Consider the following 24,247-nt stretch of genomic DNA (forward strand, 5'->3'; position numbering starts at 1 on the left):
GTCGCTAACTTCTTTCAGGAAGGACTTCAAAGCTACTGTATAAATTGGACAAGCATAAATGTCAATCGCTCCCAAACACCGAGAAGAACTTTTACTGAAACGAAGGATAAATGAGAGAGTGTAAAAGCCAAAAGGGAAGAAGTTGAAAACTTCAAGTCAGTACGGAGAAGTTTTAGCAATTGGTTTCCTTAAAGGGGGATAACAAACATACCAACACTCCAGCTGCCCATCGCACTTCATTTAAGTTTGAAGTAACCAAATAACCTGAACTCCCAAATAACAGTGCCCCTGGGACTCTGCCTCCAAGAGGTCGGAACTCGTGTTTCAGCAACAAAAGCTAAAAGCAAACTGAATAATGTCCTGCGTTCCTTAAGATGTCATTCCGCAAAAGGACAAGGTATTGTCCCTCGACTTTAAGTGGATAGAGAATAATATTAAATTTCATTTGAATCTGCGTGTCATTTCTGTTAGGAAGATCACAGCGGTAGCGACAGTAGCGGCACAGCACCGCCACAAAGGAGGTGGGGGAAAAGTGGTAAAAATGCATGAACTTTTTTCCAAAGAAAAATAAAGATAAATCAAAAATAAGTTTTACAGACATGCCTTTCCTAGCTTAGGAAAGTTAATTTTTAAATGCGCTTCTGCTGTCTAAGGTGCAAAGCCAGGCTAGGGAGTGCGTGGCTGGAATCTGCATGCTGATAAGAGAAGGCTGATGTACTTACAGTGACAGAGGGCAGGCTGCGGGAGAAAAGCTGTTTGTGTTAGCCTGCGAGTTACCCAGGGCTGCAGTGAGAGCAGAAGGGAGGAGTGGGAGTGCCAGTCTGCGTACACCTTCACCGCGTCTCATTACATCTGCCAGCCTCTCTCTCCCTCTCTCTTTCATTTCCACATTCCCTTTGTTCCTGAAAAAAAAAAAAAAAAAAAATCTACACGTCACATCAGAGTCCCCAGATGCAGTCTACACCAAAGAAAAAAAAAATGAATAATTCAATCAAACTGTGCATAGTCTCTAAGGCAATAAATCTATTGCACTTAAAGAAACGAAGGGTAATTACCACCATGAATTAGAATAAGGCCAAAGACCAGAGATGTCGCTGAGTCTGTGGATAAACTCCTCTGTAAATAAAGTTTCATTTATTTAATCCTTTTGGCATCTCAAATGGAAAGTCAGAGAAAGATTTTTAACTTATTTTAGAAGGGTATTCCCTTCTTTTTAAACACATTGAGGCGGCAGGGGCGGGGTTGGGAGTGGGGAGATGACGATGAAGAAGGGGAGAAAAAGCCTGGAGTATACTACCTTTCTCAAAAAGCTCCCAAAGGCAGCGTAGAGCGGCACAGACACGAACTAACACAATGTGTGTCCGTGGAGCCTGTACAGGGTCCATTTCTCCCCCACGTCACCCTCCTCCATTCCCCTCTAATCAGACGCGGATCACCCTCCACTCTCACCGACACTGCAGCTCTGCACAAGGGCAACTGGAATCTGGGAACCTTACCTGCAACACCAATACCTAAGAGAAATCGCGATTCCCTGACACCAACACCCCATGGCATCCCCACGCACCCTGCCAAAGTCCTGTAACCATCTACTTCTTCCATCTGCCTAAGAGAAACTGTAAACGGGATTCCCCCCCCCCCCCCCCACCCCCACGATTGAATGGAAGCTCTGTACTGTACCGACTTCTGGATTTGCCCTGGGTTGAGTTTAGGGAATATCTGGAAAGAAAAAAAGGGAGGAAAAAAGGAGGGGGTCAGCTCAAGCCTTGTCCAAGTTAGTCAGAAGGCGGTGTTAGGCAGGAAAGCGCCTACGGGAAAAACAGCTGGGATGCAGACGGGCTATGGAAATCTCAGTTCTAGGAACCGTGTCCTTTCGTCCCGGAGGTAAGATTGTGTGACTGCCGCACGTTTATTCTTTCACTGTCTATGTCTCTCTTCCCCACCCCCAACTACCCCTGCCACTCAGATCAGCCGGCATGCACCCCGAAGAAGGGCACAAGCACGGCGGGGGCTTTATTTTTCAGGTCTCTCCACTTATAAATTATGGGTGTCACTAAAACGAGATTAGCAAATCTTGTACCGCTGGCGGCGGCAACTAGAGCCTCCGTCTTGCCAGTTGCGCACTCCGAGATATCTCGCGGTGCAGAATGGTTCCGAAGCCCCAGCTAGCTGGGTCGCTCGGCCTGAGGGCTCAAGTGATGGAGGGGAGGCTCGCGGCGTCCCAAACGGGTTTGGCCAAGGGTTTCCATCCCATCACCGCTTCCCGCTGTCTCCACGCGCGCGCGCGGACGCACGAGCACACACACACGCACACACACGCGTATTCTGAAATTCTGGCCGAACTCCTCATCTAAACGGAAGTCCCTTTACAGTCAATTCAGCCCGCTCGAGAGCATCGGGGAAACTAGACAGTTTCGTGGATGAACTGCGAGGGTGCCAGCGGTCAGGCTTGGCCGAGCTTTGTTTACGTGCCTAAGTCGCCACCTTGAGGTGGAGGGGAAGACTGCGCCCAGCTAGGGGCTGTAGAGACGAACCCAGCTGACACCGGCCCAGCAGCCTTGGCGACCTCCCGGACCGCTTGAAAGAAGCAAAGGGAGGGCGCCTTGCGGGCGCGCGGGCCGCGCTAGGCGCCGTCTGCCCTCAGAGACTCGAGCTGACAGGAGTGAGAGCTAAAACTTCCACCTAGCTGAAACCAACAGCCGGGAATCGAGCGAAGGCGAACTCTCCCAGCAAACTACAAAGCTTCGGGCCAAACTGTCTGCAGCTCCAAGACAGGGGCTGCAGCTCCGAAACTCCAAACACTAACTCCGACGGGAGGGCAGTGGCAGAGGGTGGGGGCAGCTTCGAAAAGGCATACCAACTGCTCCGGTCCTGGCCGAAGACCGAGCTCCCTTCTGCGGTGACCTCGGCTCAGAGCTGACTTCGTACTCCCTGGGACTCATCTCCCGCTTCCTCTCCACCTTCGGAACAGGAGATAGACAAAGGGACTCAGGGACGCGGCCAGACCCAAGGTCACAAACGGAGGTCTCCGAGACGAGAATTGCGTGCAAGAGAAGGACGTTCAGGCAGCCTACCCGCCTGCTGCGAGAGCTGAACATTTCTCAGCTCTATAGTCGCCCATTTCTCAGGAAATCAGTCCTTCTGAGTGTCTAACAATGGATTAGGTAAAATAATCATGATTGTTATCAATTATATCACTGATTTTCTATTTTCCCATTCCTACCTCTATGGAAGCCTTTTTCGCTCACCGTTCTTCTGTATTCATGCCTTGCACTAAAAGAATGCCAGGCTTAAGAACCTCCTAGCTAAATCCTGAAATAACTTATTGCAGTTGTTCTTTGTTACTCCTGGTCACTGCCTCCAAGGCTTGGGGACATCTGCAAGGCCACACCGAAGGTCCTCCTCGGTGAACTGTGCCCCACGGGTTCCTCAGTCATTTCCCTGCTACTTGGATGCATAGACATTATTTAAATATACTTTATAAATTGAGAAGAATTCTATTTATTTCAAGAAAAAGGGGCACTAGGGAACTATTTTGTTTCATATGAGCATAAATCAGCCCTGGCTGACTTCGGCTGTGCCCATTCAGTATTTTGGTCAGCAATAAATAAATAATGGAATAAATTAAAATTTAAAAATATAGCCACAGCAAGCCGGTGCTAATGGACAACAAGAAATGTCTTCTCCAATAAAAGAAGCAACAGGCCCCCAAGTCAGACCCCACTCCCTGTTTCATGCCACAGCCTATCAAATTAACATTGGATGGCTCTTCCATTTATGTGGAAAGCTGAATGTTATTGAGAACAGTACTGAATTTTCCCAGGGAATCCCAATTATAGAAACACCTGTGCTAAGTAATGCTATTCTAATCCACTATGAATACCTTAAGTATGTAATAGCCCTCAAATCATCTCATTTCTTAGTTGCAGTGGGTAGGCCAACCTTATACAAGAACATTAGACTTGTACAATGTCCCGAGAGCCTTAACTCAGAGGGCTCTTGGTTTTGCCATACATAATCCTGGCAGTTCATTTTATCTTAAATGGAAAAAATATACACATGAAGTTTAACATAACTGGCAGAAACTAAGCCAGGGTAGGAATTAAACAAATCCAGTGACTACAAAACTGGAACACAAATCACATGTGCAGTCAGGGACCAATTCCATGATTTTTAATAAAAAATTCTAAGAATGTGATAGAAACCAGAATGTTGTAAACTCCTACCAATCTCCCAAAAAACATACATGTCAGCTATATTTTAACAATACCAGACCTAACATTTTTGAAGTGCTATCTGAAAATATATGTATTTAGTAAGGTAATCGTTGCTTTATTGCTTAAGGTGGCCAAAACTAACACTTCTGAAACATCCAGATGAAAAGTGAAATTTCTATCCATCATCTGTTTCTCTTACAATGATACACAGAATTTTGGAATTTTTTTTAACTGAAAGTGATCTAAATAATTACACAAGTAAGCATGATTATCACAATAAAACACAGAAAGGAAAAATATAAGGAAGGGTTATAGGGTAATAACCACAGAAATAAACTTTAGTCACTAAAATTCAAAGTACCCCTCATGATAACATCCTTCTGAGATACCGTGTTATCTTTTCACCATCAAGTAATGTTAAAGCATGCGCATTCCTTCATACATGCCTTTCTCCATTTATAGACCCACTTGCCTCTTCCCAAGTCTGAGGTTGGCCATTCACAAAGATGATTACTATATCATTCATTATACATTTTAGCCAGCCTAGAAAAATTTGGTAAATCAGTATAGGTCCTTTCCAATACCTAATAAAAGACAAACAAGGAACACAAAAATAATGCTGTAAAACTTCCCACCAATAAATATGAAACAATAATTTACTACTAGTCTTTAAATATTTGATATTTTACCTCAGCAATTTTGTTTTATTATTTGTTAGCATTGTGTTTAAAACTAAATTTGACTAAATTCTCTAATTTTAAAATGTGTTACTCAAAAACCTTCTTCGAAATCCCATACTATTTTTTAAATTTCTAAATACTGGATTTCTTTTGTGTGCATATTTTTTTTAACATTACAATCATATTGGAGACTTTTTGCTTGTTTTCCACAATTTTATTCATGCTTAAATATTTACTGAGTACCTAGTATGTGCAAAACAAATAATTAAAAGTATGTTAACTAAGAGTTTATCTTTTTGCTTTTATGATTTAATATATATTAATGAAAGATCTATTGCATATATATTGAAAATTAATTTTTATTAAATATGCCAGCGGAAGCATTCTGTTCAATATTTGATAATTCCATATGATGATATTTCATTCTATTTGGCACATACTGTTGAAATTACCCGTTATTTTTATTAACCAACAAATTGTATACATTTCTAAAAATAAGTTTCCTGACTTATCAAATGATATATCTATAAAAAAACCTTTATTTAAAAACAGGATGTATAGTTATAAGCCAATTCCAAATAACATCTTTTACTTTTAAATCAATTCTAAAAGAAAACTCAAACTGTATTTCAAGTCAAAGTGTTTAATATAATTGCTATGCAAAATTATTCTATAACTTGCTAAGTTTTATGTCTTTAGCATGTATCATAATGACACATACAAGATAGAGATGTTATCTTCTCAAATTCAAACAAACAAATGAAAGCTAAAAAATAAGTCAGTGTTCCCAAGTATCTGGATGTTTGCTATTATTTAAATAACTCATTGAGTTTTATTGAATTTTTATTTTCATCAGAATGTTTTCTATGAGTTTGAATATATTATCTTTAAAAAGGGGGGAGGGGAGGAAGAAAACAATAGTGAAAATCTGCAACAATGATTATCCTCATGTTCATTCATGTCTGTTTAAGACAATAACAAATGAAAAGCTTCACTTATTCACACTTAAAGTTCTAGAATAGTAGGCTTCTAGGGGAAAATACTAAACTCAACAGCTCAATACAAAAACCTCTTTTAATTGCACACAATATGTTATCAACCTACTTTCAAAGTTGATGAAGTTTAGTACTAAATTGAATATTAAGCAAATAAGTGTTAACTATGTTCACTACAATTAGCATATTTTAGATATTTTTAAGAGCATCAGCATCATGATATGGTTGTCATAGAAACTGCAACAATATGTCATTTCAATTAATTTTATATGCAGTGATAAGGCCTAGTTCTACATCACTTCAGCACAAGTTTGAAAAGCAAAAACTGAAAAGCAGATAAAAATAGTGAATAGTAAGTTTCCAATTTCTACCCATTTAGAAATAGAGTACGAGCCTTTTAAAAACAAAAATTCACAATGCATTCCAATGACATGAAAAAGATAGCAATAAAGATTACAAAATATTTTAAAACAGTACATTCTGAAAAAAAAAAAAGTTTTTACTAACAACCAACTACTTCTCTTAATATTCCATACTCTCGTTATTTAGGTATATTTATAGGTAAGAAAAATTATTGGTTATTACATTACTTAATTATTAAATTATGGATGCTCTTTCTGTTCTCAAGAGATAGGTGCATTTGCTTTTACATTATACATTCAGAACAACTAGAGTAGAATTTTAATATTTTTAAAGTAATTCTTGCAAGAGATCCTTTTCACTTAGAAGGAAATCACACTGTACTATTGCAAAAGCCTTCTTAGTATATCACTGTGAGAGATACTCTGTTGACATTAATGGCTTGATTATTGGAACAGAAAAAGCCTATGAAAATAAAGCATATATTTCCTAGAGAATAATTATGACTGAAGATTTGGAGCTCTAAATTAATTTGTTACTTAGCTACCAAGTACCTATTCTTTATATTTTCTTTTATTGCACGTTTCAATATGGAATATGCCCAAGAAAACTCTGAAAATGATTTGAAAAGACATACTAGATTTAAGTCTATATTTATCATGCATCTTTTTAATATATAGCCCATGTTGCCAATAATTTCAACTAATTACTAAAAAGCAATATCCTCAAAATATCTATTGAAATATTATCTTAAAAGTAATTTTTAGAAAGTGAATGAATACTACGTGTGTATTTTTTTAATGAAGTCTAAAGAAACAATCTACAGAAGAAAAGATAAACATATGCAACTTATTCTCCTTGATAGGATTAGGAGGCTTCTAAAGAAGCATTTAAATTCCAGTTTTCCTGACAATTAACAATGAAAAACAGATGTTTACAAAGCTGTTTCGTATGCGGTCTTAAAAGACGATAAAAGATGGTTTGTGGATAGTAAGAAGGACGAGCCAGATAACTGCTTGCTGGGTGTATATTTAAAAAGCATTTTCATTGGCTCAGCTATTGTTAATAGTGAAAGAAAACACTTTGTGCTGCACATACTGTATGACTGTGACTATAGAAAACTGCCATCATAAAGTCCTCAAAAACTCTTAAGACGTGATTTACAAAGATAATAATAACACAGAATTATTTCACTTCTCTGAATGCCACACATTTGCATACCAGGACTGTGTACAATATACTCATAATACACATTCACAATAACAAGGACTTCTTAACTCTGTAACTACAGCATATGATCTGTGCAGTAGACAATCCATCTTACCAAGTTTTACTTATTGGTGTGAAAGTGTTAGTCTCAGTAAGCCAGGTGTTAGCTGTCTACAAAATTGAAGACCACATTAACTACTACATCACCACTGTGAGAAAATATAATGATAAAACTGAAAATCATGTGACTTTGCCAGACAATAACACTACTAGCTATCTAAGTTTATATCTAAGATAATGTCAAATGAATATTTCAACAGTTGGATGTGATAATCATGAGCCCGTATTACCAAAACAAAAAAAGCAGCAGCAGCAGCTAAAAATCACTGATGTTTGTTTTTGATATCATTATTTATTGAACCAGGCGCCACACTTTGTGCTTTTTTGTTTGTTTGTTTGTTTAAGTTTTAAAATATTCATTTGGGTATTTTTCTTTACTCAAAATGATGAATCTTCTTCAGGAGGCATTAATCTCCTGCCCATGCCTAGTAACTGCATATTTGGTATCCACTAGAGAAACCAAATAAATTCTAATTTTGGTTATCATCCATGATGTCTTTTATTTTTATTCAGTAGGGAATAAGTATAGTCTAATAAATGACAGAAATATGGTGTTTCTATTGCCTAGATGAGTTATTTTCTAAATTTACTTCTGATACTTTTATATTAGTCTAAAAGGAAAAGGTAATGTTTAAACAAAGAGAAAACAATTAAGCAAGTGGTACAATATGTAACTACCTGGATTAGCACAAACTGAGCAAAAATATCTAATTAGGAAAAATTTCTGAATATACTAACACATTTCCATTTTCAAAATTAAAACTTCATTTAACATGAAAAAAATGCAGCATAAAATAATTACTTGTCTTACAATTTTTATTCAATATTCACCACCCATAGGCATTTATTTATGTGGATATTATTATTGATATTGAATGTATTTCACTGTTAAGTTTCAACTGTCTCCCAAATTATAATAAAGAGTAAAACAACATATTCATGTATTTGACTTTATTCAATTAAGAGTTTTTTAAATGTAAGCTGATTATTTACACAAGTATTACAATTTGTATTAAGACCATTATTACTTAAATATAAGGAACAAAGAAACTACTTTGAACCAGCAACATTTGGTCCTTGATATTATATTGGTTAAAAGATTGTTAAAAATCACCAGTAGACTTCTATTATCCTACCTTTACAGCTCAGGTTTAATATACAAGGAGAAATTCGTAAAGCTACTTTGGTTTTCAAAATCAGTTCTAGTACAAAATCTCTTATGTCTAAATTTTATGAGTGGGATTCCAATGTTTGTTGCTATTCTCTTTTTAAAATAGCTTTTGTTAGAATAACATTTTATCCATTAATGTTTAAGAAATTATTTTGCAAAGCCAATAAGAGATTTAATGTTTCACTGGTTTTTTCATTATGAGTATATGTTATCTGGGCATGATGAAAGAAAAAATTACAAAGACTTCCTGGATGGCAGGCAGTGAAACACACTATAATCATCCACACTGGAAAACTCTACACTACGTTGCCCTGGATGGCATCAAACTCCAGGGATCACTCCTGCCTTAAGCTTCCTGAGTAGCTGGGACTACAGACCCATGCCGCCGTGCCTGGCTTGGAAAACTCTTTAAGCACAAGGTGCATTCAAGGTTTTCATCAAAATCAAGTAGTTATATTTAATATCAATAAAACTATATATGTCTATATGAGATAGGTGATCATATATAACTGTTTTACCTTGTAGTCTTTTGACCCAGAATTTCAGCAATTTTGTGATTTTTCCAAATATAGCAATAGGAAAATGAAGTACCAACCCACCTTTCCTGGAATAGGGCCATATCAATTGGACCTAGGAGAACAGGTACAGGGCCTACTCTTTTTTAATTCATTAACCTTTTTTGCCATAATTTTATTTGAGCCACTACAGCTACCAACTATCACAATTTTGTGGACTTGTTCTTATTTTATTTCCTACTGTTTCACAAATTTCTTCTGTACAGTTATTAAAAATACTATTTCCCTTTCATCATTTGACAAATCTAAGCACCCAAAATGTGAACTTTCTCATTCTGCTTTCATTTTGTGTGCCTATATTTGGAAGAGCATGGAGATTCTTTTTTCTACCAAGATGACCAGTATTTGTAAACTACATAAGAGGTGTCCTGTAATTAGCAAACTTCTTTTTGGTCCGTTTGTTACAATATTTCACAAGCAAAGTAATACATTAACAACAGTTAACACTTACAGTTACACAAGGAGGGCTCATGTACTCCTTGTGGTGTCTGTATTTATTTTCTGATGTCCTTAAGGTAAACTAAAAATCCTAAAATGAAAGAACTAAGAAGAATTTATCTGAGCTACTTCCAAATGTATAGGTGTGGATGCTAAGATATAAGAAGAATAAGCAAAAGAACCATGGTATCTGTATTCCATGAGTGTACCGTTTACAACCATTGCAAGTCATTCCAACAATTGCATGGAATACATTGACTGGCATGGTCATTCAAATGTCACAAGAAAAATATACAACCTACAAGTAGTGGGAGTGAGTAATATCTCATTTCTCCTGAGAGTATAGGGTTGTACATAAAGATGAGCTAGAGTATTAGATCGTCTTAATAGTATAGTTTTGTATTCATTGACTATGTATATATAGATACTATGCTCAACAAGAGACTAGTGTAGAGTTTAATAAATCAACTATCAAAATTATTTATACAAATCATTCAACTGCAGAATTTTTTTCAGGTTTCATCCTATAACGTGTCTATTAATAAGCCTTCATTCTAAGCCATTCCTATCTCCTAACTACTGCTTCTACATTTACAATTGAGAAAATAAAAGCATTCCTCATAGCAGACATCCTAAGAGCATACATGCAAAGATTCTCATGAAATTCTATCAGAAAGAGAGGTAGAAATCTTGATATTTCTTATAGACCTAAATGTCAAGTTATCTGATTTGACTCATTTTTTGCTCATGCCTGATTTCTTTTAGGTCCTAAGAATATACTTATTTTCACTTATTTGTAAAAATCAGTAAAAGAGCATTGCTAGGTCATCTTGTAAATGCTTTTTATTTTTAATTGATTTTACTTTTCTTAAAGTAATGCTTGCAAAAAGTAAAAAATTCAATTTTATTGAAAAGCTTATGTGACAATGGACCTCCACCACACCATTCCCCACCCTCATTCATATGACCCAAAGGCAATCACTGTCAAGTCTTTCAAGTGTTACTTTTGGTATTTAGCTCCACATTGCTAATAACGTGCTCATAAGTATATTTCAAGCTTTTGTATATATACTGATTTATTTTATTTATTTCAATAGGTTTTTGGGGAACAGGTAGTGTTTGGTTACATGAATAAGTTCTTTAGTGATGATTTCTGAGATTTGGGTACACCCATCACCTGAGCAGTGTACACTGTACCCAATGTGTAGTCTTTTAACCCTCATCCCCTCCCACCCTTTCCCCTGAGTTCCCAGAGTCCACTGTATTATTTTTATGTCCTTGCCTTATCATAGCTTAGTTCCCACTTATGAGTGAGAATATATGATGTTTGGTTTTCCATTCCTGAGTTAATTCGCTTACAATAATGGTCTCCAATTCCATCCAGCTTGCTGTGAATGCCATCATTTCATTCCTTTTAATGACTGAGTAGTATTCCATCATATATAAACCACAATTTCTTTATCCACTCATTGACTGATGGGTGTTTGGACTGGTACCATATTTTTGCAATTGTGAATTGTGCTGCTATAAATATGCATGTGCAAGTATCTTTTTCCTATAATGACTTCTTTTCCTCTGGGTAGATACCCAGTAGAGGGATTGCTGGATCAAATGGTAGTTCTACTTTTAGTTCTTTAGGGAATCTCCACACTGTTTTTCAGAGTGATTGTACTAGTTTACATTCCCACCAGCAGTGTAAAAGTGTTCCCTTTCCACCATATCCATGCTAACATCTATTTTTGTTTGTTTGTTTTGTTTTGTTTTCTGATTATGGCCATTCCTAAAAAAGTAAGGTAGTATTGCACTGTGGTTTTGATTTACATTTCCCTGATCATTAGTGAGGTTGAGCAATTTTTTTTTTTTTTTTTTTTTTTTTTTTTGGAAATGGAGTCTCATTCTGTCACCCAGCCTGGAGTGCAGTGGCGTGATCTCTGCTCACTGCAAACTTCACCTCCCAAGTTCAAGCAATTCTTCCCCCTCAGCCTCCCAAGTAGCTGGGATTACAGGGGCACACCACCATGCCTGGCTAATTTTTGCATTTTTAGTAGAGACGGGGTTTCACCATGTTGGCCAGGCTAGTCTCAAACCCCTGACCTCAGGTGATCCACCCACCTCAGCCTCCCAAAGTGCAAGGATTACAGGTGTGTGCCCGGCTGCTGAGCATTTTTTAATATTTTGTTGGCCATTTGTATGTCTTCTTTGGAGAATTGTCTATTCATGTCCTTAGGGCACTTTTTTATGGCATTGTTTTTTTCTTGCTAATTTGTTTGAATTCCTTGTAGATTCTGGATATTAGTCATTTGTCAGATGTATAGATTGTGAAGATTTTCTCCCACTCAGTGGGTTATCTGTTTACCCCACTGATTGTGTTTTTTGCTATGCAGAAGCTTTTGAGTTTCACTAAGTCCCATCTATTTATCTTTGTTTTTGTTGCATTTATTTTTGGTTTCTTGGTCATGAACTCTTTACATAAGCCAATGTCTAGAAAGGTTTTTCTGATGTCATCTTGTAGAATTTTTATGGTTTCAGGTCTTTTATTTAAGTCTTTGATCCATCTTGAGTTGATTTTTGTATAAGGTGAGAGATGAGGATCCAAATTCATTCTTCTACATGTGACTTGCCAGTTATCCCAGCACCAATCGTTGACTTGTCACCTCTATCTATATGAAGTCTCCATGTCTATATTGATCTGTTTCTTGCCTTTGTGTTCTGATTTATTAATCTACTTTATAAAACTATACAACCATATAAACCCAGTCTATCAAAATATCGAAGATTTCCATCATCCCAAAAATATATCTTCTGCCCCTTCTCAGTCAATACCTACCCCTTCAAAGGCAATCATTATTGTGATTGCTATCACAGTAGATTAGTTTTGCCTATTCTTGTTCATTACAAATTCTTGTTCTTCATATAAATTCAGTATGTACTCTTGAATATAGCTTTGTTTACTCAACAAAATGTTTTGAATTTCATCCATGCTATCATGCATTTCAGTGAAAGATTAATTTTTTATTTTATTTTATTTTATTTTATTTTTTTGAGATGGAGTCTCGCTCTGTCACCAGGCTGGAGTGCAGTGGTGCGATCTCGACTCACTGCAACCTCTGCCTTCCGGCTTCAAGCAATTCTCCTGCCTCAGCCTCCCAAGTAGGTGGGACTACAGGTGCGTGCCACCACGCCCAGCTAATTTTTGTATTTTTAGTAGAGATGGAGTTTCACCATGTTGGCCAGGATGATCTCAATCTCTTGACCTCGGGATCCACCTCCCAAAGTGCTGGGATTACAGGCATGAGCTACCATGCCCGGCCCATTTTTAATGTTGAGTAGTATCCCATTCTGTGTATATATGACCATTTATTTATCAGGCTGCATTGACGAACATTTGAATTGTTTCCAGTTTGGGCTAATACGAATAAAGCTGCTATAAACATTCTTGTACAAATGTTTTTGCAAACATGTTTTCTCAGGTAAAAATCTTAGAGTGAAATCTCTAGATTTTAATTAGATTTATGTTTAACTTTATAAGTTGCCAAACCAATTTCCAAAGTGGTCATATCATTTTATATTCCCACCAGCAATGTATGAAAATTTCAGTTGCCTCACATTTTACCTATATTTGATATTATCCAGTTTGTTTGGTCAGCTTTTTAAAAATATTAGCCATTCTAGAGGATGTGTTTTAGTTTTAATTCTCCAGATACTAATGACATTGAGCACTTTTTCATATATTTATTGACCATTTGTGTATAATACTTTCTGAGATGCCCATTCAAGGTCTTTAATCTTTTTTTGGTGGGGGGAGAGTTGATTGTCTAATTTTATTGAATTGTAGAATTGCTTATAATTCTGAATACAACACCTTTGCCAGACATGTTTTCGCAAATATTTTCTCCGTGTCTGTGACTCCCCTATTCATTCTGTTAACAATGTATTTTGATGAGTAGATGTTTTAAATTTTGATAAAGTCCACATTATTAATTTTTTTCTTTTATCACTGGCTTTCTAAGTTCTGTCTAAAAATCAAATTCCATTATCTTGTATTGATGTTGCAAGACTGCAAAAATAGCCTCTTATGTTTTCATCTAGAGATTTTATAGTTTTAGCTTTTACATTAAAGTCCCTAGTCATCTTAAATTAATTTTTGTGTACAGTGTGATGTACGGGTGTGAAATAATACAAATCCATATATTGGTCTCTGCCCCCAGTTCCTGATACAGGACTCCTAAAGCCCCCTTGTAATTTCTTAAGAGATAGGAGTGCTAGGAGCATCTTTTTCTTCTAATACTTCATCTTTAACCTTGGTTCCTGACAACAGAGTTCCTAAACTGCTTGACGTTTCCTGTGTGATAGGAGCATCTTTTGTTCTAACAAGGTGACTCTTGATGGGCTCCTGGATTGAGACTACTCACCGGAAAGACCAAGCCATGATTAGAAGCTTTGAAATTTTCGTCCTATATCCCTTCCTCTGGGAAAGGAATGGGGGATAGGAATTGAATTAATAGTTCATCATGCCTATGTAGTGAAGCCTTCCCAAAAATCCCTAAAAGATTGGGTTTGGAGAACTTCCAGATTGGTAAACACATGGAGGTACTGAGAGGGTGGCACTCTGAAGAGGGTATAAGAGCTCCACACCCTTTCCCCATGCATCTTTTCCATCTGTCTATTTCTAAGTTGTATCCTTTCGTAATAAACCAGTAATCGAGTAAGTAAACTATTTTCCTGAGTTCTGTGAGCCATTCTAGAAAATTATTGAACCAAAGGATGGGGTTGTGGGAACTTTTGATTTACAGCAGGTTGGTCAGAGAAGCACAAATGCAACCTGGATTTACAACTGGTGTCTGAGGTGGTGGCAGTTCTGTAGGATTGAACTCTTAACCTGTGAAAGTTAATATAATCTCTAGGTAGATCATCTCATAACTGAATTAAATGCTAGGACACCCATTCAATGTCTGCTGAAAAGTGCAGAATTGCTTGGTGTGGGAAAAATAAAACCCACACATCTGGTGTCAGAAATGAGGTATTCAGAGTAGACATAGAGTAGCAATGGAAACAGGAGTTTTACTTGCAACAGGCGAAGTTCATTTTTTTCCCCATACAGATAGTCAGTTGTTCTGACAGCATTTTTTAGACTATCATTTTCTTTGGAATTGCTTTGGCACTTTGGTAGAAAATCAATTGACAACATAAATGTGGATCTATTTCGGAACCCTCTATTCTGTTCCAGTTGCCTGTCTACACATAAATACTACACTGTCTTGATTACCATAACATTACACTAAGTCTTGAAGTCAGAAAGTTTAAGTCCTCCAAATTTATTCTTTTTGGTTGTTGTTATTTTAGGACACTTTCAATTACATATAAATTTTAGAATCAGCTTGTCAACTTTTACCCCTCAAAAAAGCCTGTTGGGATTTTTATTGGGATTTTATTTAATCTACAGATAAGTTTTGAGAAAATTGATATTTAACACCACCAAGTTTTCCAGTCTGTGAAAATAGCATGTCTCTCCAGTTAGATCATCTTTAAATTTCCTCCGTAATGTTCTGTATATTCAATGCAGAAGTCTTAACCATATTTCATTAAATATATCCCTACGTATTTTGTGTCTGGATATATAACAGCATTTTTTAAATTTATTTTTTCCAACTTTTATTTTGTATTCAGGAGATATATGTGCAGGTGTGTTACCTGGGTATACTGCGTGATGCTGAGGTTTGGGGTACAAATTATCCCATCACCCAGGCAGTGAACATAATACCCAATAGTTTTTCAACCCATTCCCATCTCCCTCCTATCTCACATTAGTAGTCCCAGTTTCCATTACTGCAATCTTTATGTACATGTGTACTCAATATTTAGCTCCCACTTATTAGTGAGAACACGTGGTATTTGATTTTCTATTCCTGTGTTAATTCGCTTAGGATAATGACCTCCAGCTGCATCCATGTTGCTGCGAAGGACATGATTTCATTCATTTTTATGGCTAAATAGTATTTTATGTTGTATGCATACTACATTTTCTTTATCCAGTCCACCATTGATGGGCACCTAGATTGATTCCATGTCTTCATTATTGTGAACAGTGCTACAATGAAGATGCAAGTGCATGTATCTTTTTGGTAGAATAATTTGTTTTCTTTTAGATGTACACTAAGTAATGGGATAGCTGGGTTGAATTGTAGTTCTAAGTTATTGAAGAAATCTCCAAACCGCTCTTCACAATAGCTGAACTAATTTACATCTCCACCAACAATGTATAAGCCTCGCCAGCATTTGTTGTTTTCTTACTTTTTAATAGTAGCCATTCCGACTTGTATGAGATGATATCTCATTGTGGTTTTCATTTGCATTTCTCTGATGAGCAGTGATGTGGAGCATTTTTTCATGTTTTTTGGCCACTTGTATGCCTTCTTTTGTGAAGTGTCTGTTCATGTCTTTTCCCCATTTTTAATGGGGTTATTTGTGTTTTGCTTGTTCAACTGTTTAAGCTCCTTATGGATTCTGGATATTAGACATTTGTTGGATGCATAATTTGCAAATATTTTCTCCCATTCTGTGGGTTGTCTATGTACTCTGTTGACAGTTTCTTTTGCATGCAGAAGTTCTTCAGTTTAATTACGTCCCAGTTGTTCACTTTTGTTTTTGTTGCAATTGCTTTTGAGGACTTAGTCATAAATTCTTTAGCAAGGCTGATGTCCAGAATGGTGTTTCCTAGGTTTTCTTCTAGGATTCTCCTACTTTAGGGTCTTATATTTAAATCTTTAATCCATCTTTAGTTAATTTTTATATATGGTGAAAGGTACAGGTTCAGTTTCATTCTTCTACATATGACTAGCCAGCTATCCCAGAATCACTTATTGAATAGGGAGTCCTTTCCCCATTGCTTATTTTTGTCAATTTTGTCAAAGATCAGATGGTTGTAGGTATGTGGCTTTATTTCTAAGTTCTCTATTTTGTTCCATTGGTCTATGAATCCGTTTTTATGGCAGTACCATGCTGTTTTGGTTACTGTAGACTTATAGTATGGTTGGAATTCAGGTAATGTTATGCCTCCAGCTTTGTTCTTTTTTTGTAAGATTGCTTTGGCTGCTTGGGCTCTTTTCTGGTTCCATATCAATTTTAGAATAGTCTTTTCTACTTCCGTGAAAAATGACACTGGGGCCGGGCATGGTTGCTCACGTCTGTAATCCCAGCACTTTAGAAGGCCAAGGTGGACAGATCACTTGAGGTCAGGAGTTCGAGACCAGCCTGGCCAATATGGTGAAACCCCGTCTCTACTAAAAATACACAAAAATTAGCTGGGTGTGGTGGTATGCACTAGGCTGTAGCAGCTACTTGGGTAGCTGAGGCAGAAGAATCTCTTGAACCCAGGAGGTAGAGGTTGCAGTGAGCCAAGATCACACCACTGCACTCCAGTCTAGGTGACAGAGCAAGACTCCATCACCAAAAAAAAAAAGAAAGAAAGAAAAGAAAAGAAAAATTACATTGGTATTTTGATAGGAATTGCAATTACTCTGAATCTGTAGGTTGCTTTGAGCAGTATGGCCATTTTAACGATACTGATTCTTCCAATCCATGAGCATGAAATGTTTTTCCATTTGTTTGTGTCATCTATGATTTCTTTTAGCAGTGTTTTGTATTTCTCCTTGTAGAGCTCCTTCACCTCCTTGGTTAGATATATTCCTAGATATTTCCTGGATATGACTACTGTAAGTGGGATTGCATTCTTCATTTGGCTCTCAGCTTGAACATTATTAGTGTATAGAAATCATACTGATTTTTGTATGTTGATTTTGTATCCTGAAACTTTACTGAAGTCGTTTATCAGTTCCAAGAGCCTTTTGCCAGAGTCTTCAGGGTTTCCTAGGTATAGAATCATATAATCTGTGAAAAGAGTTTGACTTCTTCTTTTCCTATTTGGTTGACTTTCATTTCTGTCTCTTGCCTGACTGCTCTGGCTAACACTTCCAGTACTATGTTGAACAGGAGTGGTGACAGTGGGCATCCTTGTCTTACTCCAGTTCTCAAGGGGAATGGTTTTAGTTTTTGCCCATCCAGCATGGCATTGGCTATGGTGTGTAATAGATGGGTCTTATTATTTTGAGGTATGTTCCTTTGATGCCTAGTTTCTTGATAATTGTTATCATGAAGCGATGCTGGATCTTATCAAAAGCTTTTTCCACATCTATTGAGATGATAATATGGTTTTTGTTTTTAACTCTGTTTATGTGGTGAATCACATTTATTAATTTGTGTATGTTGAACAAGTCTTGCATTTGAGGAATGAAACCTGTTTATTGTGGTGAATTAATTTTTTGATGTACTGTTGAGTTTGGGTTGCTATTATTTTCTTGAAGACTTTTGTGTCTATATTCACCAGGAATATTGGCTCATTGTTTTATTTTTTCACTGTGACTCCCAGGTTTTGGTATCACGGTGATGCTCACTTCGTAGATTGAGGTAGGAAGGAGTCCTTCCTCCTTGATTTTTGGGGACACTTTTACTAGAACTGATACCAGCTCTTCTTTGTATATCAGGTAGAATTTAGCTGTGAATCCATCCAGCTGGGGCTTTTTGTTTTTGGTTGGTAGGCTTTCTATCACTGATTCTAATTCAGAAGTCAATCTTGGTCTGTTCAGGGTTTCAATTGTTTCCTTATTCAACCATGGGAGGTTGTGTGTTTCTGGTAATTTATCAATTTCCTCTAGATTTTATAGTTTGTGTGCATAGAGGTGTTCATAATATTTTCCATGGATATTTTGTATTTCGGTGGGATCAGTTGTAATGTCACCTTTTGTCATTTCTGATGGTGTTTATGTGAATCTTTTTTTCTTTGTTAATCTAGCTAATGATCTATCTATTTTATTTATCTTTTCAAATAACCAGCTTTTAGTTTGTTGATTCTTTGTATGGATTTTTGGGTCTCAATTTCATTCAGTTTCACTCAGATTTTAATTATTTCTTTTCTTCTGCTAGCTTTGGGATTAGTTGTTCTTGTTTTTCTAGTTCCTGTAGGTATAATGTTAGATCATTAATTTGAGATCTTGCTAACTTTTTGAGGTAGGCAATTACCACTATAAACTTTCCTCTTAACATTGCTTTTACTGCATCCAGAGATTTTTGTATGTTTTGTGTCTGTTTTCATTTTTTTCAAATAATTTGTTTATTTCTGCCTTAATTTCATTGTTTACCCAAAAGTCATTCAGGGGTAAGTTGTTTCATTTCCTTATAAGCGTGTGTTTTTGAGGGATCTTTCTGGTATTCATTTCTATTTTTATTCCACTGTATTCTGAGAGTATAGTTGGTATAATTTTGATTTTTTTGAATTTATTGAGACTTGCTTTATGGTCAAGCATGTGGTTGATCTTGGAGTATGTTCTACATGCAGATGAGAAGGCTGTATATTCTGTGGTTGATGGGTGGAGTATTCTGTAGATGTCTATTAGATCCAGTTGATCAAGTGACAAGTTTAAGTCTAAAATTTGTTCGTTTTCTGCCTCAATGCCCTGTCTAATGTTGACAGTATGGGTGTTGAAGTTCCCCACTATTACTGTGTAACTGTCTAAGTCTTTTCATAGGTCTAGAAGTACTTGTTTTATGAATCTGAGTGCTCCACTGTTGGATGTGTATATATGTAGGATAGTTAAGTCTTCTTGTTGAATTGAACCCTTTATCATTATATAATGCCTTTCTTTGTCCTTTATTACTATGGTTGGCTTAAAGTCTGTTTTATCTGATATAAGAACAGTGATCCCTATTTTTTTCTGTTTTCCATGTGCATGACAGATCTTTCTCTAACCCTCTACTTTGAGCCTATGGATGTTGTTATGTGTGAGATGGGTGTCTTCAAGACAGCAGACAGATGACTCTTGTTTTCTAATCCAAACTTTCCACCTTGCGCCTTTTAAGTGGGGTGTTTAAAGTATTGACATTCAAGGCTAATATTGATATGTGAGGTTTGATCCTATCATAAGGTTGTTAGTTGGTTGCTTTGTAGTTTCTATTGCGTTGTTGCTTTATAAGGTCTTTAGGCTATGTACCTAAGTGTGTTTTGGTGGTAGATGGCATCATTCTTTTGTATCCATGTTTAAAACTCCCTTAAGGATCTCCTGTAAGGTTGGTCTAATGGCAACAAATTTGCTTAGTGTTAGCTTGTCTGGAAAATATCTTTTTATTTCTCTTTTGCTTATACAGCCTACTTTGGCAGGATATGAAGTTCTTTTTTTTTTTATTCTTATTATACTTTAAGTTCTAGGGTACATGTGCATAACGTGCAGTTTGTTACATATGTATACTTGTGCCATGTTGGTGTGCTGCACCCATCAACTCGTCAGCACCCATCAACTCGTCATTTACATCAGGTATAACTCCCAATGCAATCCCTCCCCTCTCCCTCCTCCCCATAATAGGCCCCGGTGTGTGATGTTCCCCTTCCCGAGTCCAACTGATCTCATTGTTCAGTTCCCACCTATGAGTGAGAACATGCGGTGTTTGGTTTTCTGTTGTTGCGATAGTTTGCTGAGACTGATGGTTTCCAGCTGCATCCATGTCCCTACAAGGGACACAAACTCATCCTTTTTTATGGCTGCATAGTATTCCATGGTGTATATGTGCCACATTTTCTTAATCCAGTCTGTCACTGATGGACATTTGGGTTGATTCCAAGTCTTTGCTATTGTGAATAGTGCCACAATGAACATACGTGTGCACGTGTCTTTATAGCAGCATGATTTATAATTCTTTGGGTATATACCCAGTAATGGGATGGCTGGGTCATATGGTACTTCTAGTTCTAGATCCTTGAGGAATCACCATACTGTTTTCCATAATGGTTGAACTAGTTTACAATCCCACCAACAGTGTAAAAGTGTTCCTATTTCTCCATATCCTCTCCAGCACCTGTTGTTTCCTGACTTTTTAATGATTGCCATTCTAAGTGGTGTGAGATGGTATCTCATTGTGGTTTTGATTTGCATTTCTCTGATGGCCAGTGATAGAATATGAAGTTCTTGGTTGGAATTTCTTTCCTTTAAGAATGCTGAAAATAGGCCCCCAACTTCTCCCAGCTTGTAAGGTTTCTACTGAAAAGTTCACTGTTAGCCTGATGGGATTCCCTTTGTACATGACCTTTCTCTAGCAACCTTTAAGATTTTTTCTTTAGCATTGACCTTGGACAATCTGGTGACAATATGCCTTGGTAAAGTTCATTTTGTATAGTATTAGGCAGGTGTTCTCTGGATTTCCTGTATCTGGATGTCTATCTCCTTAGCGAGATTGGGGAAATTTTCTTAAATAATTCCCTCAAACATATTTTCCAGGTTGTTTACTTTTTCTCCCTGTCTCTCAGAAATGCCAATAATTCATAGGTTTGGTTGCTTTGCATAATCCCATAGTTCTTGAAGACTTTGTACATTTTTTAAAAATTCTTTTTATTTATTTTTGTCTAACTGGGTTAGTTACAAAGACTGGTCTTCAAGCTCTGAAATTATTTCTTCTTCTTGGTCCAGTTTATTGATAAAGATTTCAACAGTATTTCAAAATTCCTTAAGTGAGTTTTTCAATTGCAGAAGCTCTGATTTATTTTTTAAAGACCCTTATCTCTTCCTTCATTTCTAGGATTGCTTGAGAAGTTTCTTTGCATTGACTTTCAACCTTGTCTTGGATCTCATAAAGCTTCCTTGCAATCCATGCTTTGAATTCTTTATGTGTCATTTCTGAGTTTCCATTTTGGTTAGGGTCCATTGCTAGAATGCTAGTGTGATCCTTTAGTGGTGTCACTACATTCAGATTTTTCATGGTGCCAAAATTCTTCCGTTGGGTCCTTCTCATCTGGAGACACTGACACTTCTAATTTTTGCAATTGTTTTCATGTGGGTAGGATTTTTTCTTTTTCCCTGTATTACTGGGTTCCTTCTCTCTCTCTCTCTCTCTCTTTCTCTCTCTTTCTTCCTTTCTTTCCCCCAAGGTCTCCTGGCTTTGCTTCTAAAGCCCTATGCACTTCTTTGGGGAGGTTTTGTATTGGACTGTGCAGTTTGACCTACAAGTCAGTAGATGGCACTTATCAATAATAGTCAGCTGCAGCCCAAACAGCTGGGTACATATTTGCTCCTTTTTTACTGGCCGAAGCTCTCTGTTGCCTCAGGCATTGGACTGATTCCTGCGCAGTGGTCTGAGCTTCCTGCTCAGCCCTGGGGCAGGGTGAAGTGGCCACTATGGGCAGGATCAGACTGGGCAGGTCTCTGCCTAAAGGTCCCTGGATGGCAGGCACAAGCACCAGCACTGAGGAAGAATCCAATAAGCAAGCACCAAGTACTCAGATGTCTGCCTAAACATGGAGGAAAGCAACTTCCTCAGCCCTCCTCAGCACGGGAATGGGGTGCAGCCTAAATTCCTAATCCAAAAGAGTGAGTGGTCCAGATGTCCGGAGATCTGCCTAGGCGTGGAGTGGAGAGGGACCTGCTGCACCAAGATTTCTGCACAGGAGGAGTGGAGTGACTCAGGCTTCTGAACCAGGCAAGCAGATCCTCTGAATGCCTGAGGATCTGCCTGGGCATACAGCAGAGAGGGCTTCCCTGCACCAGGATCTCTGCACAGGAAGGGCAGGGTTGCTCAGATTGTGGATCCAAGTGAGCTGGTGCTCCAAATTCCTGGAGATCTGCCTGGGCATGAAGTGGAGAAGGCCTCCCTGTATCAGGATCTCTGCACAGGAAGGGTAGGGTGGGTAGGGTCAGGCAGATGAAACAGGAGAACAGGTGCTCCAAATGCCTGGATATCCACCTGGACATGGAGTTGAGAGGGCCCTGCCACACCATGATCTAAATAGTATTTTTAATACTGGTAATTTATTGTTTCCTAATATTTATTCAGAATTTTCCCATCACACTGCATAAGTGACACTGAGCATAGTTTTTACTTCCTGGAACTGTCTTATTCATTTTGTTGTCAATGCTATACAACCTGCAAAATTAAATTAAATTTCTGGACGTATGTTCCTCTCTTTATATATTCTCTGAAGCAGTTTAAAATCAGAATTACTGCCACTTCCAGTATGGGGAAGTAAACTCGTAACAGGACCTTAACCTTCCACAGAAAACAACTATAAATTCTGACAAAATGCCAAAAACAACGACCTGAGAGCTCTGAAGAATAAATAAAAGCAGAATTGAAACTTGAAAGAAGCTATGGGTATAAGTGAATTTCCCACTTTGTGTGGCTTTGTCTTGAAGGCAGCCACAGACCCAGAGCAGCACAGAACAGCTAAAACTTCAATAGACAGCAAAGTGCCTTTATAGCTGACAAAAGCAGGGGAAAGAGTCAAGGTAATCAGGGCCACCAGAGAATAAGAAAGAATCCTGAATAGGAGAGAGCCAGGGAACAGGAACTCCAAATTCCATATATAACTCTTGCCTAAGTCTCTGGCATATATTGGGCTGACTAAAATCAACCAGAAATGACAGTTGAGCTGTTCCCAATCAAAGGCAAGAGAAACTTCTCAGTTTAAATCTAACCAAGTTAATTGCCTTATAAAATAAAAACATCAGCTTCATTTGTAGGACTATAAAGGAATCTAAAGGCTATGCAACATGATATCATAATGATCAAGATTCAATCTACAATTTCTTGACATCAAGAATCAGGAAAATGTGATTCATTTTCAAGAGAAAAGATGATCAACAAACACCAATCCCAAAATGAACCAGATGCTGAAATTATCAGACAGAAACTTTAAAGCTGCTATTATAAATATGCCTAATGAAATAAAAGAAAATATGTTCATAATCAATGAAAAAGTAGCAAATCTAAGCAGAGAAATAGGAAATACAAAAAGAACAAAAGAGAAACTTAGGACTGGAAAATAAAAAATCTGACATAAAGTTCACTATATGAACCTAGCAAAATAAAGGTGATGGAGGGAAATGTCTGTGAATTTGTAGATCAAAAAAAGCAATTAGAAGAAAAGAGAAGAAAAAATGGAAGAAAAAAGAACAGTGCCTCAGGAATTTGCATGGCAATATCAAAAGATCCAACAAGAAAGCTGGAGTCTCAGAAAGAGGGAAAAGAGAGAACAGGGAAATAAGAATATTTGATAAAATAATGGCCAAGAAATACTCAAATTTGTTGAAAAATAGAAATTATTTGTTCCTCACATATAAAACTGAACTTAGAATTTATTTTAATTTATTGTATTACTTGAATGTAGCTTACTAGGTTTCATTTAATCAAGTCTATTGATTTAGTGGGTACTGATTATTACGGTTTTTTATGTTTCAGTAAATTTAGTAGCTTCATTTTTCTGGAAAGTTTCTATTTTATCTAACTCTTCAAATTATTTTTAGTTTTCCATTGTAATGTTTAAATTTTTCTATTTTATCGCTAATTGATACAGTTTGGCTCCACCCAAATATGATCTTGAACTGCAGTTCTCATAATCCCCATGTGTCATGGGAGGGGCCCAGTAAGGGGTAATTGAATCATGGGGGTG

General features: G+C 37.2%; 1 protein-coding gene across 4 annotated transcripts in view; it reads right to left on the minus strand.

The window, feature by feature from the left end:
• SOX6 (SRY-box transcription factor 6) overlaps nt 1-24,247 on the minus strand; it is a 766,932-nt gene that overhangs the window by 644,424 nt on the left and 98,261 nt on the right. For all 4 annotated transcript variants that reach the window (XM_021926880.2, XM_021926862.2, XM_021926864.2 and 1 more), the window contains exons 4-5: nt 2,855-2,957; nt 723-902 (exon numbers count right to left, since the gene is read on the minus strand). The gene's annotated coding sequence lies outside the window, so the exon portion shown is untranslated. The remainder of the gene's footprint in view (nt 1-722; nt 903-2,854; nt 2,958-24,247) is intronic.

This window comes from Papio anubis, chromosome 12 (assembly GCF_008728515.1).
Source record: "Papio anubis isolate 15944 chromosome 12, Panubis1.0, whole genome shotgun sequence".
Lineage (NCBI taxonomy): Eukaryota > Metazoa > Chordata > Mammalia > Primates > Cercopithecidae > Papio > Papio anubis.